This window comes from Trachypithecus francoisi, unplaced genomic scaffold, assembly GCF_009764315.1.
Source record: "Trachypithecus francoisi isolate TF-2019V2 unplaced genomic scaffold, Tfra_2.0 Lachesis_group3, whole genome shotgun sequence".
Lineage (NCBI taxonomy): Eukaryota > Metazoa > Chordata > Mammalia > Primates > Cercopithecidae > Trachypithecus > Trachypithecus francoisi.
In genome coordinates this window covers 97192104-97210376 of record NW_022681468.1, presented here as the reverse complement: position 1 = coordinate 97210376, position 18273 = coordinate 97192104, and the positions used below count along the sequence as shown (strand labels likewise).

The 18273-nt window shown below is 42.0% G+C and overlaps 1 protein-coding gene across 1 annotated transcript in view; it reads left to right on the top strand.

Annotated features, from left to right (window-relative positions):
- SLCO3A1 (solute carrier organic anion transporter family member 3A1) overlaps positions 1-18273 on the top strand; it is a 321497-nt gene that overhangs the window by 66347 nt on the left and 236877 nt on the right.

Below are 18273 nucleotides of genomic sequence, written 5' to 3'. Positions count from 1 at the left end.
ATGGAAATTGGGTATTTAGGGAGAAATAAGGTATTTGTGTTTTGAAAAGTTATTTTTCACTATCAGTTTCCGATGTTTTATACTGGAAGGATGGAAACCACTTGTGGATGGGGGTTAAGAATCATCTGAGTGGCAAGTTATTTATTATGTGGCGGGCAGTGTTTTCAGTCTCTGTGGTGGGTTCTGTTGGATGGCTGCGTGTGAGGTGAGAGCTGGCCAGCCCAGCATCTCTATGCCTTGTTTACAAAGTATAATTTTGTCTCCTGTCAGCTGCTGGATTTTTCTGACACATCCCCAGTCACTGAGTGCTAAGCTTTGAAAAAATTACCTCTACCCAGGGAAGCTTTTTGCCTCCCAAAAGCAATGTGCCTTGAGGTAGAAAGTTAATTATATTATGGAGGTTTAAGTGAAAATAGAATTTGAACTGGATTTGACATAAAGGTTCCTAACTGCCAAGCTTCAAGCTTGCTGAGATAGTACGGTTTGGAAGTAGGACACACCGGAATGCGGATTTTTCTCTGTGTCTTTCTGGCCCAGCTTTGGAGTAGGTGCATTTACTAAACACGTATGGTGCACACAGATGTTCTGACTGGCTGTGAACAGGCTCTGGGCAGGAAAGGTGGAAGGAATGTGCCTCTCCATTCAGAGGATGGAGCACCAGTGTGCCTAGTCACCACCTACCTATGGAACAAAGTGGAAAAGAAAACGGCTCAGGCCGGAGATGGTTAGGGGTTTCCATTATTACCTGAGAATGGGTATGGTGGAGGAAGGGAACTAAGGTAATCATTTTTCTTTCGTTGCCTTAAGGCTTGAGTGAAAGCCACTCCATGTGAGAGTTTTTGCACACCAGATCATGGACTACAGCATGTAGCCACAAAAGTCTCCTGAGGTCCACCCTCTGACTTGACTGATGTCACCCTAGGACTCTGGGAGAGTGGGTTTCTGGTAGGAATAACAGGAAGTAGACCCATCAGAGCACAGGGAATGAAATGGGGAGTGAAAACCTGAGTTATTGTCTCTGCTCTTAGAATCAAGTAGAAAAATTTCTCCCCAGAGTCATCCCTGAAGTCCCAACAGTGCTGTATCACTTCTGCCTTGGGCTTCCAGCCATAGTCGCTGAACCCTCTTCTGGAAGTGTCTCCTGAGGAGTTAAGTTGTGCTATTTCCCCACACTGGGTGAGGGTTGGTTTGAATGTGCCAAAAGCTTTATGGTGAGGAAGCACTTTGGTTTGGGACATAGGGTGGGAGGTGGAGGCATGGACTGTAGGGCTGATCATTTGAGGCAGGAGGTCTTCTTGAATTCTGAGGCCTTGTCTATGGGATTTGCATTGAGTCTTTGGTAGGAAGAACTATTCAGCCAAATTTCTATTTGGTCACCCCATTCCTCTATGATAAGTCTGAGTTGGGGAAGTGTCTCTTTGCATGATGTATGAACATCTTGGTGGCTCTGTTACATATAGCCAGATTCCAAAACATCGTAGCCTATGCCGTGGAGATGATAGTTCTGAGTCTCTCTGCACTGGTTTCTTGGGTTTGTTTTTATAGGGATCAGGAGAGGAGAAGTCTTTTGCATAGATTGACCTCAATAGGTGGCCTTTTATTCCATACGTGGTTTATCTCCAGGTATAATTTAAGATCATAGCATATGCAGAGCATAACTGGTTCATTTATTTATTGTACGAGCTATAAAAAAAGTGTTTGTGGTAGTGAGAATATTTCAAAGTCTATCTCCTCTAATATGGCACTAGTTCCTGAAGCCACTTAACTTTACTTCAGAGTATTTGGGGTAGCCCACCGAACAGGATTGATATAAAATTCTGGTCTCTTAACTCCCTGAAGAGGAGGAAAGTCTCAAGGGACTGATGCTGGGACTGTAGGTGTAAATGTATATCCATCGGGGGGGAATAACATGTGTACCCCTGGTTCCAGCTCCTGCAGAGCTGGTCTAGAGAGGGGCCCACAACCAGCTGTCTGATCATATGCCTAAATTGTGATACCATAGTGGAGATTGAAAGGATTCTAAATATGGCATGTGTAAAACACCAGCTTGTTCTTGAGCTGAGCCTTCCCTGTGGGTGTCAGCAGGGAAGAGAATGATCAACATGCACTGCTCAGGCTGCAGGTCAGTGGTGATGATACCTGCCCCTGGGTTGCCCGCATCGTGGGTCACTAGATGGGTGCTGTTTGTACATTGGTGGCTGTGTCATAGCTTTTACTACAACCCAGGGCAAAGTGAAGCATTTCATCTTGAATCAAGCTGATATTTTCCACTGAAATGACTTACTTGCTTTGACCTCTTGTGGCTGAGCCGCTGCCAGACTCCTGGATTCCTGGATGGGCTGTTCACAAGGGGCTCCTCTGGCTGGCACCATTCTTCAGCCAGTCCTTTCCATTGTGGGAGGGAGCCAAGGGAACTCATTACCAGGGGACAAAACTGGATGAATGGGGACTCAGCTCTGCTGGCAGGCTTTCACTGTGGCATCATGTGGCACCCAGCCTCACAGTGCAGCCAGATAGTGACCCATGGGTGGCACGTGGCACTCTTTGTTCTTAGAGTGACTGCATGGGCACGGTGGCAGTGGAGACCACGGGGCCCCTACTGAGGTCCGAGAATCCATTCTTTGGGAGTCTAGTCATGCCTCTAGCTCCATGTTGTGACCTTCCATTAACCCAGTTTTCTTAGCTGTCCTTCTGTTTCTCTAAGTTCAAAACACAAGTCGTATTTGCTTTTTATGAAAGTGTAAGTAGGATGATGTAATGGACTTACTGTGCTCTTTCATTAGGTTGCCCCCCCTTTTTTTTCCAAGGAGGAAAAGGTGAAATGGGAGTAGTAAAGATTTCTAAATAACTTTATTCCTAGTTAAAAAGCATTACATGTTCACTGTTTACAATTTTGAGTATGTAGAAAAAGAATAATTAGAGAATATTTACTTGTAGCTTTATGGTGTACATAATTCCATTCTCTTTTCTGCATTAGTATGCTTTTCTATGAAAATATGTTCACGATAAATGATGTTTTGTAATTTCATTTCTCTTAATATTTCATGAGAATTTCCTTGTTACTAAATATTCTATGACATTATTGCTGCATATATAATATTCCCTTCTGAATATATATGATAATATTTAATACTTTCTATGGTTGGACATGGATTTTTAAAGTTTTTGCTGTTTTAAACAAAGCAGATAGGTAAAGTGTGATTCTGAGAGGTTGAGTAACTTACCCAAACTCATTTACCTGGATAGGGCTGGGCTGTGCATCTAAAAGTGACGCTTATTTCAGGTATGTCTGGGATCTGCTCACAAGGCTGGGATGGGAGCTCAAGGGTGGTGCCTGGTCCTAGGAGTCAGGTGCAAGCCAGGGCATTCCACGAGACAGCCCGAAGCCTCCTGGGCATAAAAGTTGCAGCAGGAGCCAGGAAGGTGGGAAGACAGCAGTGTGTCTGGAGTCTGAGGAGAGAGGTGCTACTGAAATGGAGAATGAGTGTCAGAGCCAGAATGGAGAGTTAGAGGTAGGATGGAGAGAGAGGAAGGTGGTCTTAGCTAAGGTTCACGTCTGGGTTATGGAAAGAGCGTGTGCCCCTGTTTCATAGTGCTTTGAGCTGAGATGGCTGCAAATCAGACCTTAGACATCTGGGGCAGGAGCAGCTGATCTGTTCCATCTTTTGCTCAGCTATTTCCAGTAATGTGGGCGCCATACCTTCACATGCCATTCATTCTGGTTTTTGAACTGCAGTAGCCGCTAGGAGGTTTTTTTTTTAACGTTGTGTTAGAAATAGGCCACCTTACAATTTCCCATAGCCTGTGTTCTGGTTATACCCTCTGGATCTACCATGAAAAACCCCTATCCCTCTTCCATATTTTGATGGCTCCCCAAATAGTTGAGCACTAACCTTTCATGGGTAGGCGGAGGGTATCTAAAGCTTGGCTCTTCTAGGCTAAGACCTTTGCTGTATGCTTGATGGGGTTTCCTGCTATACTTCCTTCTTAAGATGGATGCCAAGGGCTGGGAGCTCATTACCAGAGGACAAAACCAGATGAATGGGGGATGTGGGATATGGCATTGTATTAGTTTGCTAGGGCTGCCCTCAGCAAACACCACAGACTGGGCGGCTTAAATGACAGAAGTATATTTTCTTATAGTTTTAGAGGCTGGAAGTCTTAAGATTAAGGTGCCACAGGGTTGGCATCCTCTGCGGTCTCTCTCCTTGAATTTCAGATGGTTGCCTTTTCCCTGTGTCTTCACGTGGTCTTTCTTCTGCATACACATCCCTGGTGTCTCTCTGTGTATCCAATTTACTCCTCTTACAAGGTCACCAGTAAGATGGGTTTAGACCCACCCATATTAGTTCATTTAACCTTAATTGCTTCTTTAAAGAACTTGTCTCCAAATATAGTCAGTCACATGCTGATGTTCTGGGAGTTAGGGCTTCAATATATGAATTTGGGGGAAGGAACACTATTCAGCCTGTAACAGACACCAAAGAGATCAGTACCAAACTAAGACTGCACTCCTGCCTCTTGTGCCAAAAGTTTTTTGTAAGGAACTGTATTGTCATTTTTTTCTCTAAGTACTTGAGGAATAGATGATGTAGTTGTTTTTTTTTTTTAATAGCTTTTAAAAATTATAGAATCACAAGTTGTGGTAAAATACAGGGAAGTCCCCTGTATCCTTCATCCTGTTTCCCCTGCTGTTGATGTCATGGTAACTGCCGTACAATAGCAAAACCAGGAAATTAACATTGCTATAATCCATAAAGTTTATTCAGATTTCTCCAGATTTTTTTTTCATTTTAGAGATGAAGTCTCACTCTGTCACCCAGGCTGGAGCACAGTGGCGCCATCTTGGCTCACTGCAGCCTCTGTCTCCTGGGTTCAAGTGATTCTTGTGCCTCAGCCTCCCAAGCAGCTGAGATTATAGGTGCCTGCCACCACACCTGGTTACTTTTTTTTGTATTTTTAGTAAAGACAGGGTTTCATCATGTTGGCCAGGCTGGTCTCGAACTCCTGACCTCAAGTGCTCCACCTGCCTCGGCCTCCCAAAGTGCTGGGATTACAGGCATGAGCCTCTGCGCCTGGCCAAGATTTCTCCAGTTTTTATATGTGCTCATTTGTGTGTCTGTCTATAGTTCTGTGCAATTGTATCAAATGTGGATGATGCAGTTTTAAGAATGCAGATTGGGATCAAGATGAAACCAGGTAATTTTGAATTGTGCATGTTAGGCAGACACGCACGCACGTACACACACACACACGGCACAGAGACGGGGACTGGCAGAGTCTCCTGAGGATGGATGTTCTGGAGAGAATGGGAGCTGGCCAAGGGAAATGGACTCTTTGAAAAGGGAGCTTTTGCTGTTTGCCTGAATACACAGGACAACTCAGGAGGCACACATATTAGACACAAAACTGTATAATGTTTTCTTTTTTTTAATCACTTATCGTGAACCGCAGTGCACCCCTCTGTGTTTCCGTTAATGATGCAAAGAGAGTAATTCTCAGATTTCATCTGCCAAGTTTTTGTTTAGTACAAAGGCCCCCCCGAATACTGGCCAGCAACCAGAGAGAACCAAATTTCCTTTCAGAGCCCTGGGAGCAAAGAGTTATTTTGCCTCTGACGAGTTTTTATTTTAACTCGACATTGGGTAAAATGTGTTTTAATTCTCCAAAGAGCATGGATCGGGTATGAATCAAATATACTGTGACTGCAGTTCATCTGAAAAAATAATTAAAAAGCCATTTCTCGTGGGAGCGAGCATTGCTCATTATATTCTTGCAACTTCATTGATATTGAAGTTTCCTTCATTAATTTATTTTTCTAAAATAAATGGCACTCTAAAAGTGGTCAATTTGTTTTGGCATTATTCCATTCCCTCTCACCAGCTGCTGGTCACATGCCATTTCCAGTGTGTTTTTAGCAACCTGCTAGGAAACAGCCTGTGGCTCTTATCTGGTGCTTCCATATTGCCTGGGCTGATAGGTGTTTCTCATTCATTCGCAGCCACTCATAACTCATGCCCTGTGGTTCATGGCATCACTGTTGTGCTTGCTGCATGGGTGACCTTTGGATAAGACTCTGTGGGTTCTGGAGCCTAACAGTCTTGAAATTCAAATCCTGGCCCCTCCACAACTCCTGGGTTTCAGATGAGTTTCCAGTTGCCCTGAGACTTTTGCCTTTTCAGTAAAATGGTCTGGTCTACCTGGCCAGGCTTTGCATGAATGTCAGGTATCCTATACCCGGTGGGGATCGGTAAATGCTGCCCTGTTCATCCTTATGGTCATAGCATCTCCATTTCCAGATGTAGAAATTAAGGCACAGGTGGATACATGACTGACCTGTTTAAACATAGGAGCAGATCTTTGGACAAGAGCCCTTGGAACCTGATTTTCAGCCTGGGATGTGATCCATCTTATAGAGCTGAGAATAGCAACTTCTTCAGTCCTTGATTAAACCAGCAGGGCTCTTCTTTTCCTGAAGACTCCCTCCAGTGGCTCATCTCAAAGTGCATAAAGTGCTAGCATTGCCCTAGGCAGGAGGAGAGCCAGTTTGTATTAATTTGGAGGCACCCCAGAGTATGGCCATTGCCCCAGTGTAATGTATGGATTGGCTTTCTGGGTTCTAGCATGTTGCTTCTTAATTTGGAAGCATATTGGCTCAATTTTATTTTAAATAATATATTCTTGTTTTAGTAACATTGAGAAAAACAAAAAATATAATAAGAAAACATAAATAATATATAATCCAGATACTTACAGAAAATTATTGTCAGTAGTTAGGTATATTTTATTCCAGCCTTTTTTCTTTGTATATAGTTTTGCTTAGTTAAAAACCATACTATAAATAAACCTGCTTTTTATCAGCTGGCATATTATAAAGTTTTTCCTGTGTCATAAACAATATACATCATTTTAGATAATTGCATTTTATTTTGTCAATCTAGAAATGCTGGAATTTGCTAGTTGGGCATTTAGGTGATGAATGTCTTTGTGGCTTTATTTAGCCTTGTCCACGTTGGCTGAAAACTTTAAAAGCTCAGGTTAGTTCAGATAGATTCAGTGTGAGCTAAAAGCCAGCCTCGTGGCCTTGCGGTGACTTTTTCCAAAAGATAAATAAGTGAGGCCGGGAGCATCCTGCAGACAGGCTTTGGGCTGGCTATGGGTGTTGGCATTCTTGTTTTGCAGCCGCCTTCCACATCTGCTTAGGGATCACAATCTTAAGTGCTGAAGGGGCTCAGTTGACAAATGAGACAAGCAGACAATATGGAGCCTGGGGAGCTGGTCCTTGCCTCATCCTCCACCATTTGTTGCCCTGTGGGAATGCAAAGTTACTGTTTCCAGATCTTCTGATTGTTAAGAGAGACTGGAAATCGGTATTTTTCAAGAGGATTGAGTTGCCAACTCATTGAAATCTTCTCCAAGCGCTTTGTGAGTCAACATTGGTTAGCATGTCTCGAACACATGGTAGCTCGAACACACACAGTGGCTTGCCGTGGTGGGCTCTTTGCTCCAGACCATCAATTTCAAATTGCATTCATCTTTTGAGTTGCAAATAAATAAAACACGAAAAAAGAAAAGAAAGGAAAGCTGTCACACATTGTGAATGTCACAGCCAGCAAAAAGTGTTCTTTGCTGTGGTTCTGAATGTTAGGGGTATTGGATTTGGAGGAAGGGGATTGGGGATCTTGCACAAACACAGGACAACCTGGCAGGGGTGAGGGGAACACCACTGCTGAGTGGACATGCTCCTACTGACACCTTGCTTACTGCCTCACAATGATGGGGATTCCCAGGATTGGAAAGAAATGAAACCATTTTCCCAGGCTTAACATGGCCAGAAGAAGAAAAACACGGTTCAAGGTTCCGCAAAGAGAGTATTGGGATGCATAAACCAAACCATCTGGGGCTGGCTAGGGCCTACAGATATTTACTGTGTGTGCAAGAATATCTCTGAAGAAACTTTAGAACATAGCACTGAAGTATTTGATAGGCAGGAAACAGGACCAGAGAGGCCCATGATGACCTAAAGAAAGGTGAAAGTCCACGTGAGGGAATTTTCCTTCCAGAAGGATGTCAAAGACTACTGCTAGTTACTTCTTTACCCCCGCTTCCTTACTGCACCTAACTAGACAAGGCACACCCATCTTATTTGCTTTTCAACTGCGGCACAGGTATTGTTCTTAAAAGAGATTTCGAGACATTTCCTCTAATAACACGCATATTGTTTCTCTTCAGTTTAAAAGAGTGTTTACTTTTCTGAGAGAGAATAATCTTGGCTTCATTTTCTTTTTGTCCTTTTCACCTACAAGGAGCATTGTGTGAGAGCAGATGGTATGAAGGGTTTGGTTTCTGTCGAGCATTGTGTTTTGCTATTGTTAACACTGGGATTTGAGGTTCATAGTCTTCCTCCTTAGTGGGAAGTGAGTTCTTCATTGCTAGATAATTTTTTAAGTGTTAAAATGCCTCACAGAAGAGTCTCTTGTGGATATTTGCTTTTGTCTGTCCAGTACCTTGTTTTTTTTCACTGGGAAACTACCTCTCCCATCTTAGGTAGTTGCTGTGGGTTGCAGAAGTGGCTCTGTGGTCAGTCCTGGCATGGTCAGTTGTGCCACATAGAAGGTCTACAGTAGTCTACAGTGACAGGCCCTAGAAGTGGGCCACTCAGAGTCCACTGTGAGGTGAGAGAAGTGGACCACCTTTTCTTGTAGGACTGTTATTGAAAGAACTCTGAATACCCAGAAGATTCCAGTGTCCATCATTGCTGCCACATGCAGAGAACTTGCCTAAGAATGAATGAACTTACCTGCAGAGAAAAGTAGACCAGGGAAAGGGAGAGCAAAAGGGCTTCCTAGATCCAGCCGTGCTGAAGCTAGCATCTAGCCCTTAGAATCCTAGTCACTTGAACACATAAATTATCCTTTCCAACATCTACAGCTGCCAGGTTTCTGCCTCATCAGGCTTGAGTGCCCTGTCATGTCATAGAAGTTGGTCTGGATTGCTTCCCTCTTGAGGTATAACCAAGCATCTTTGAATAGGGATAGAGTCCCGGGAAACTCCGGTAAGGCAGTTGTTCTCTGCTCAAAGTGCTAGTTCTTTCACAGTACAAAGATAACCACTCATGAGACTCTGAAGAACCCCTGACCCTATGCATAAAATGAAAGGGGCTAGCTTGAAAGTGTTGGCTTAGCTCTTCATTTCATTATTTCAGAGGCATTGAAGTTACGGGACTTAGAAGCCAAAAGGAATGTCCCCTCTCCACCTTTCTCCCTACCTATCAAAAACAAACAAAAGTGTTTTAAAAATAACCTGTTGGTAGGCTTTGTGCAGGAACCGTAAGTGTTTAATAGCACATTGCCTGTGTGGGCAGGAGCATGTTGAGCATGCTCAGTTTATTCAATGGTTCTGTTTATTGAATGGAAAAACTATCACCAACCCTGGCTCTTTTACTTGACTGCAGTTGCCAGAGCTACCTTAACTCCCTCAAATGACTTCATATTGTCAGGAATGAATAAGCTAAATAAATGAATATGTTCCATTCCCAGCGTGGCTTTGCCATTTCATTCCTGCCAAGCCGTGTGTGTGTGTGTATGTGTGTGTGTGCGCGCACACACATGCTTATTTTAGCCCACATAATAGACAAATAAGATACCAAAGCCTTGTGTGGCTAGTGGACACTCATCAAAATTGAGGTGTATTTCTTTAGCACTCAGATTCAAGAATTTGGCTTAAGAATGTCAGGAGTCATTGTTGGCTACTTGAAGCTAAAGATTCTTGGATGTGCTTTGCAGGAGTCGGGGCCATACCCTTTTCGAATTATGTGGAGATTTATGTGTATGTGTACCCTGGGAGGAAAGCTTTCACGGGATTGAATGAGGTTCATGACCCACAGAAGGTTAAAACCATATAAAGTCCTAATGTTAGACTTTGGTGACAAGCATCTTGGGGTGAGATAAGTCTAGCTAGTTGAGGGTGAGATAGGCCGTATGGAGTGACAGATAGCATTTAGAGACTGGAATGTTGTTCACTGTTCAGCTCGTAGCTTGTTTTGCTCCCTGGAGAGCCACTGTACTTACAACAGGAAGCATTTAAGCATCACTTAGGCAACTGTGGTAAAAAGTCAGAATGCATTCTCAGCAGCATTGGAGACACCCCTCAGCCCTCCACTCCCCTGAAAATTCCTCTGGGGCTGAAATTTTCCATCCCTTCTTTCAGCCTAACCGTGGGTGTTTTGGGTAATATTCAGCAGATTTTCTGTGCTGGTTTGAATTGATGCACAGATAGGAAAATCAAACTTTTTCTTTTTCTTTTTTTTTAGTTCAAAAACATTGTAAAACAGCACTTGGATCATTAATAGAATCTGAACTCTCAAAGTCAAAATTTTCCATGCGTTCTTACTCAGAAAAAGACTCACTTTTGGGGCAATGAAAAACAAAGGCAGAAAGTTGTGAGGGACTAAACAATTCTGGGGACACAAATGAACTGGGCAAACTTTTTATTGGCAAACCTTTTTTGGGATAGTTGGTACGTTTGAGAAACCTTCTATTTTATACCACGGCCTCCTATTTCGAGTGTTGGGGGACTGAGGGAGGATTGGCATTGAACTCATTCTGATGTCTCTCCAAGGAAAGATACTTTTCTCCCTTTCTCTCTGTAATGTTCCAAGCAAGTGGGGCCAATGGGTCTGATTTCTCCCTGCTTCACTTTCTGGGCAAGATGCTATTACCATAAGAACATTCACGTTTGCCCACCTGCCTTGTGGGTTGTTAATGGAGTTTACAAAGGGAATTTGGATTCCCAGCAAGAGGTCTCATTAACACAGCAAGGATCTAATAGAATCTAAAATTGTGTATGGACACTGGAACCTTTTGAAACCTGGTGGTGTAGATCTAAATCATTTCACCAACCTGGCCTCAGACTATACATTTGTATCATGGGGCAAAGAGCCTTCTCTTCATCAAGGTAAATCTACCATATTGATTGAAGAACATGCTAATACCTGTGATTCTGGTGCCAAGACAAGATAAAAAGGCCATTAGGCAGTACACAGAGGAAAGTGTCTCCCACATTGGTGCTTTTATTTTATTTTTTAATATCGTCCTTGTTACTGGTTGTGTGTTTAATACTAGGATTCATTACTATCATAAAGTTTAACAGCTGTCTGCTTATTTAGACAAGTGCATTAAGTACAGGTGAGTTTGAATAGTGACCATAATAACACTGAATACACTAGCTCCCATTTATGGGGTTATAGCTGTATGACATACAGACAACCAGTATTTTGCATATACTCTCTCACTCCCTTTTCATAAAGCCCAAGGAGATAGAGGCTGTTATTCTTACTGTATAGATACAGGAGCTGAAACTCATGAGGCTTAAGCAACTTGTTCAGGGTCGCATGGTTAGTGAGTGGCAAGGCCCAAGCTACAATCTGGTCTGGTCTCCATTATCCCAAGGGCCTTATCTTTCCCATCGTATGCTACCCCTCCACCATCCCCAGGTATGGTTACATCCTCACCAGGATAATATGGGACCCCAAGCATGTCACACTAAGCATGAAAAGTGACTCAACCCAGCTACCTAAATAGGTATACAGCTCTTTCTCAGTATAGTACCCACCTGCGGTGCTTTGTCATTTTAGCAGTAAAGTATGAAATGGTGAGGTGTTTCTAGGCCAGGAGAAGTCTGATGGGTCTGGAGTATTCAGGGTCTAGTTCTGTGGGAATTTTAAAAACTCTCATCAGATAAAGCATTGCTCCCACAAAAAAATTATGTGAGTTGTTTTCAAAATCTCCTTATAGTAAAGTGAGAGAAGCTCACTCACCAGACGGTTTTGTTTACATTTCAGGCCTGGCAGCATTTAATTGGTATACTTTCACTGCACTTATGCAACTTGGACTTGAGTGTTTCACTCCCAGACTTGATGAAGCTGACTTGCTTTTCTGAGCAAGTCAGGAATGATTTTAAAACATACTAGACTCCAGCTGGGATAAGAATGGTAAGAAGGTAAGGCAAGAAAGACTTCATGGATTGTGGATGAATACACGAGGAAGAACAAGAAGTAGAGATTACATAATTCCCAAGACCTTTCATCACGGGGAAGTAATCAGCATTAGCAGTTATTGAGTTCTGTGGTGTTCTAAAGACCTTCAAGAGTGGCATGTCCACATACATGAACTGTGTTTGCAGAAGAAGGTGGTTACACGATGGATGGATTGGGAGTGGCAAAGGCAGGCCTCCTTAAGGCATCCTCAAGGACTTGATGTCCAAGTGGCTGAACTGCCTTCCAATGCTATGTCCTGAAGCCACATTTTCCTGAAGTCATTGAGATAGCTTTTTAGTGACCTTCAGAAAAAGTGACAGTCTCTTACTGGTCCATCTGGGGGAGCTGAGAGAGGGTCTGGAGATTAAATTGGGTGAGGGACCACGTGTTCCATGTTGGAGCATTGGTGCAAAATTGGGAGACGCAGCTTCTGCGGCTTATGATGCCAGATTCATATTTCCAGTCTTTTTTTAATTAAAAAAGTTGTAAATTGTGGTAAAATATACATAAAGGTCACCATCCTAACCATTTTTAGCTGTACAGTTTGGTAGTGTTAAGCATATTCACACTGTTGTGCAACAGATGTCCAGAACATTTTCATATTGCAAAATTGAAATTACCTATTAAACAACAACTCCCATTCCACCCCCTCTCCAGGCCCTGGCAACCACCATTCTACTTTCTGTCTCTATGAATTTGACTACTCTAAGTACCTCAGATAAGATCTTAGAGTGTCTGTCTTTTGTGACTGGTTTATTTTACTTAGCAGGATGCTGTAAAGGTTCATCCATGTTGCAGCATTGGGTTAGAATTTCCTTCCTATGTATATTATATAGGAATACCAAATATTCCACTCTATGCTTAAACCACATTTTGTTTGTCCATTCATCTATGAATGGACATTTGGATTGTTTGCACCTCTTGGCTATTGTGAAGAATGCTGCTGTGAACATGGGTGTGCCATGTATTTTCAGCTTTATAAAAGTATATCTCCATCTGGGTATCCTAAGGTGTGTTAAACTCAGTAAATCCATAATTCATCTCCCGGGTTTGCCTTATCATTGACCAGCCTTGTCCTCCTCTCTCTTGTCCTGCATTTAAAAGTTATAGCCTCTCATGGATCAGGCCTCCTGCACCTCTCATATGTCTGGCCCCCAGCCTTCTCTACTCATCCCCTCCCTACCACAGGCCAGCTCTCAGCACCTCTCAACTGGACCACTGCATCTACCTCTGATGAGTTTCACTGTGCCCAATCCAGCCTGTCTCCAAGTTGTCCTTCACGTTGCCACTCTTCCAAAGTAGGCTGTGAACTTGATGAACCTAGAGAGATGTGCATTGTTCTGGAACCTTTGTTACAAAGGTTCCAAGAGCTCTGCATGGGATTTAATTTTATTTTGTTACATGTCCAGTGAGTAATAACCATATGGTTATGTGTATTAATATAATGCATATGGTGAGATTATAGTATTGTATTTTTGAGACACTTAAAATAACCTGACTCCATTTTAACAGAAGTGTTAAATTTAATTGTCTACATTTTATTCATTCATTCAACACATATTAATTAATGACTTACCATGTGTCAGTCCCTGTACAAGGTGCTAGGAATCTATGGATCAATCAGACGTAGCTTCTGTCTGTAGGAGTAATAATAAAATCACCCAACGTTTATTAGGCACTTATTGTGTGCCAAAGACTGGGCTAAGTTCTTGACATATATTATCTGGTGTAATTCTCAAAACAACCCTGAGTTAGTTTTTATTCGCCGCACTTTATGGGAGGAAATCCAGATGCAGAGAGCTTGAGTAAAGGGACAGCTTGGGGATTTGAGTCTATGGGGTTCTTGCTTCTCACGATGTTCTCGACTACTGTCTTTTCCTGCTTCACAGCAAACTGTACCAGCAACTGCCATGCAAAAGCCAACAGTTTGAAACAGGAAGGGCAAAATGAAACACCAGGCTGATACGTATGCATTTATAGATGTGAAGCTGGAAAATATTGACCAAATGTGCTGAGGAATATTTTACAAGTGTGAATAATGACCAGTTCCTTGCAAAGAGACAGGCTTCCAAACCGTACTTGCTGTTAGAGAAAAGAAACAATATTCTGCATGTTCTTAAAGCAAGAACCCAAGTAAACTCGGTTTTTCATAGGTGTCAAATGCTGCTCCCTGATGCCATGCATTACGCAGGCAAAGAAATAACATGACAAAGCCTCTCACAGCCTCAGAAAGGAAGGCGATGTCTCTGAACTGGCCATCTGGATATAGCTAGGAGAAGCATTTTCAGAATTTGCCAAGGTTCACAGCTGGGGAGAGGGGCCAGTGGCGTCCTCTGCTGTCAGGGGGCCCCTCCTCCTCTTCTCTGTGAATGGGCAAGCCCTGCTTCTTCTGCTGGGTTGTATTTTTTTTTTTTTTTTTTTGAGACAGAGTCTCACTCTGTCACCCAGGTTGGAGTGCAATGGTTCGATCTTTGCTCACTGTAACCTCTGCCTCCCAGGTTCAAGCAATTTCCCTGTCTCAGCCTCCCAAATAGCTGGGACTATAGGCACGTGCCACTGTGTCTGGCTAATTTTTGTATTTTTAGTAGAGATGGGGTTTCACCATATTGGTCAGGCTGGTTTCCAACTCTTGACCTCAGGTGATGCACCTGCCTTGGCCTTCCAAAGTGCTGGGATTATAGGAGTGAACCACCACGCCCGGCCTGGGTTGTGTCTTCAGTGTGGAAACACACACACACAGGAGTAGATGAAGGGAAAAAACAGAGATTGCTATTCATCACACAAAAGCCAAGCATGTTCTTTTAAGAAATCACTGTTGCTGGAGACTTTCAGGCAAGTGATGTGAGCATTAAACAGACTTTTAGTGTAAAATCAAGGAACAGACTTTTAGTGTAAAATCAGGGTGGAAGATTAGGTTCAGTAGTTTGTGGTTTGCAGTGGTGACTGTCTTAGCTTTGACTGGTAGGAAGCTCCATTGAGAGAGTGTGTATCGTCTGTAAGGCACTGAGCTCACTGTTGCTTTTATGATTGTTCACTTCATCTTTATAATGGCTATTTTTCCTCAATAGGAAACTGAGGCTCAGCAGAATTAGTAACTTGTACAAAGTCATAACTCCTAGTATGTCAGTGATAAGACTTGAATATAATGTTCACTGATCAAATCTGGCCTCAATTGAGATTTCACAGAATAATTGATTTTTCTTTCATTATGGAAAACTTAAAACATATTCAAAATTTAAAAGGATAGTTGAATGAATCCCTGTGTGCCCATTGTTCAGTAATTATCAGCACATTGCCTTTCTTGTTTTATCTCGACCCCTACCTGGTCTCCCTTCTCCGTGATTATTTTGAAGTAAATTTTAGATATACCATTTTATGTGCAGGGTTTTTTGTTTTGTTTTGTTTTTTGTTTTAGACAGGGTCTCACTCTGTTGCCCAGGCTGGAGTACAGTGGTGTGATCTCGGCTCACAGCAACCTCTGCCTCCCAGGTTCATGCAGTTCTCCTGCCTCAGCCTCCTGAGCTGCTGGGATTACAGGCATGTGCCACCACACCCAGCTAATTGTTGTAATTTTAGTAGAGACGAGGTTTTACCATGTTGGCCAGGCTAGTCTCAAACTCCTGACTTCAGGTGATCTGCCTGCCTTGGCCTCCCAAAGTGCCGGGATTACAGGCGTGAGCCACCATGCCAGGCCTATTTGCAGTTATTTCTAAAAGTTATTTCAAAACATAATCACAATCCCATTCTCATGGTCGTTAGATCTAGAGACTTTATCAGATTCAGGTTTCATTTCTTGGGGACAAGAGGTACTTAATCGGTGACAATGATGATGATGATGATGATATGTACTTCCATCATGGGACACATGTAGCTTTCTATGGTGTTAATAGCTATGCTTGGCCATGGCCTTGGGGGTGATATTTAAATTCCATCATTACTCCTTTGATTGCTTCTACTAAGAGAATCTTCCCCATTTCAACTGTTTTGTTATCCTGAGTTAGAACTGGAATGAGAAAACGAGGAAAAATCCTCCCCAATTACTAAAAACAATTTAAAATTTAAGATTTTTTTTCAGTTATTTTTCTCCTTAAGGTATATCCTATTAGGAATATACACTGAAATTACTGTGTTTTAAAGTAACGGAAAATGGCTTCTCTCTGTGCGGTTATGACTCTAATTCAGTGAACAATTAAGTTTGCTTCATTTTGCTTTTGATTTTTATAGATTGCTTTTCCAAAAATATATAATTATGTAAGCTATTTACAGGGCTTCAAACTCAAATCTACAAACCAAGAATATTCTGAGAATTCTAACTTCTAAGCCTGTCATTTCTATTCTGTTTCTTACCTTAGAAGTAATCAATTTTTCTTTGTTTTTGGATTTTATCTTTCTGTTTTAAAAATATGACCAAATACATTTATATATTACTAGGTCCCCTTTTTTTATAATAAAATATAGTTTACTATATACAGTTTCTCTACTTTTTCACCTAAAAAGTATACTAAAAACCAGAGAATATTGCAGTATATAGAGGATCAGGATAACTAGCAGTATATAGAGACATAGAATCATTGAATTTTTAGAGCTGTTAATAATAGGAAACATGTGGCACTGTGCTACACACTGTTTTCAGTGGTTTGCATAAAATAGACATTCTGTGCTACACACTGTTTTCAGTGCATTATGTAAAGTAATTCATTCTTGTAACAACAGTAATCTTCTGGGGTTATGTACTATTATTATCCTCATTCTGTAGGTGAGGAAACTGAGGCACAGAGAGGTTAGGTAACTTGCCCAAGGTCTCAGAGCTAGTAAGTAGCAGAACTTGAATTTGCATACAGTTGTCTGCTGTTAAATGCCACATTACATTGCTTCAGAATTGCCAGAGTTTTTCTGATTTTTTTTTTTTTTTTTTTTTTTTTTGAGACAGAATCTCGCTTTGTCGCCCAGGCTAATTTTCTGATCTTTGTGAGTCAGCAAATTACAACCCCAGGATGGATATGTTAAAGGTCTAAATACTCATGTGGCCTGTCCCAAGGATTATTACTTTTTCTGATGGTACTGGCTTTTCTTTCAGCTTGTTGTTGAGTCTGGGCTTTGATTTTTACCTAACTATAAGCTAAAAACTTAGCCTATTATTTCATGGATGCATAGAAGACATGAGACTCCTGGATCAGAGACAAAGGACTTTGTTACTCATTGACAATAATCAGTATGTATGTCCGTTCCTCTTACCTTGTAAGTACCATAGGGGTGATGGTGAGGACCGGGTGGATGTCTGTATCCCCAGTGAGTTACAGGAGAGGAATACTGAATTGGGGAAGTACACTACTTTTATGTCAAGCAGTAAGCAAGCCTACCTTTTGCCCCAGAGGCATACCTTACCTCTTTCTTCAAGGTTGCTCACTGAGAAATGGCTAGGCAGTGAATGATCAGGGTCTTGCATTCTTGGCATACCCAGCAAGACATGTAGAAGCATAGAGACCCATGGGGCACTGTCTCCCAAAAATGCTTCTTTGCACAGGTTTTACTTATTTTAGAATAAAGAGAAAAGTGGGTGCCCATACCATTTCTTTGCCGAATGACTTCTTTTTAATACATTTCTCAATATTCCCTGACACATTTACCCCAAGTTTTGTCATTCTCAAATTCTAGCTGTAGCAAAAAGAGTCAACTCTTCAAGACCACCTTTAACAGATTCTAAATACTACTACATTACAAATCTATGGATTTTCTCTTTTATTTGTAATGGGTACCGTTTTGGAACCAGCTATAGAGATTAGGTTGACAAGCATTGATGAATTTCATTACCATGTAATGGGTGGTTTCTTTTTCATTTCCTTTTCTATTTTCCTGGTTGAACTTCTTCTCAATGTTAAGCCTAGTTTTTCTTGCCAGTGAGTTTTATAATTCTGTAAGTTACTGCCCTTTCTAACTAAGGCCCTGACTATAACTTCACCTTTCCATGGTAACACATATTGAGCTTTGATTGGTAACACTGTTTGGAGGCATCCTTGGTGAATTTCCTGATCAGACTTCTATTTTTTTTTTTTTTTTTTGAGATGGAGTCTCGCTTTATCGCCAGGCTGGAGTGCAGTGGTGCCATCTTGGCTCACTGCAATCTCCGCCTCCCATGTTCAGGCAATTCTCCTGCATCAGCCTCCTGAGTAGCTGGGGCTATAGGCACATGCCACCACACCCAGCTCATCTTTGTATTTTTGGTAGAGATGGGGTTT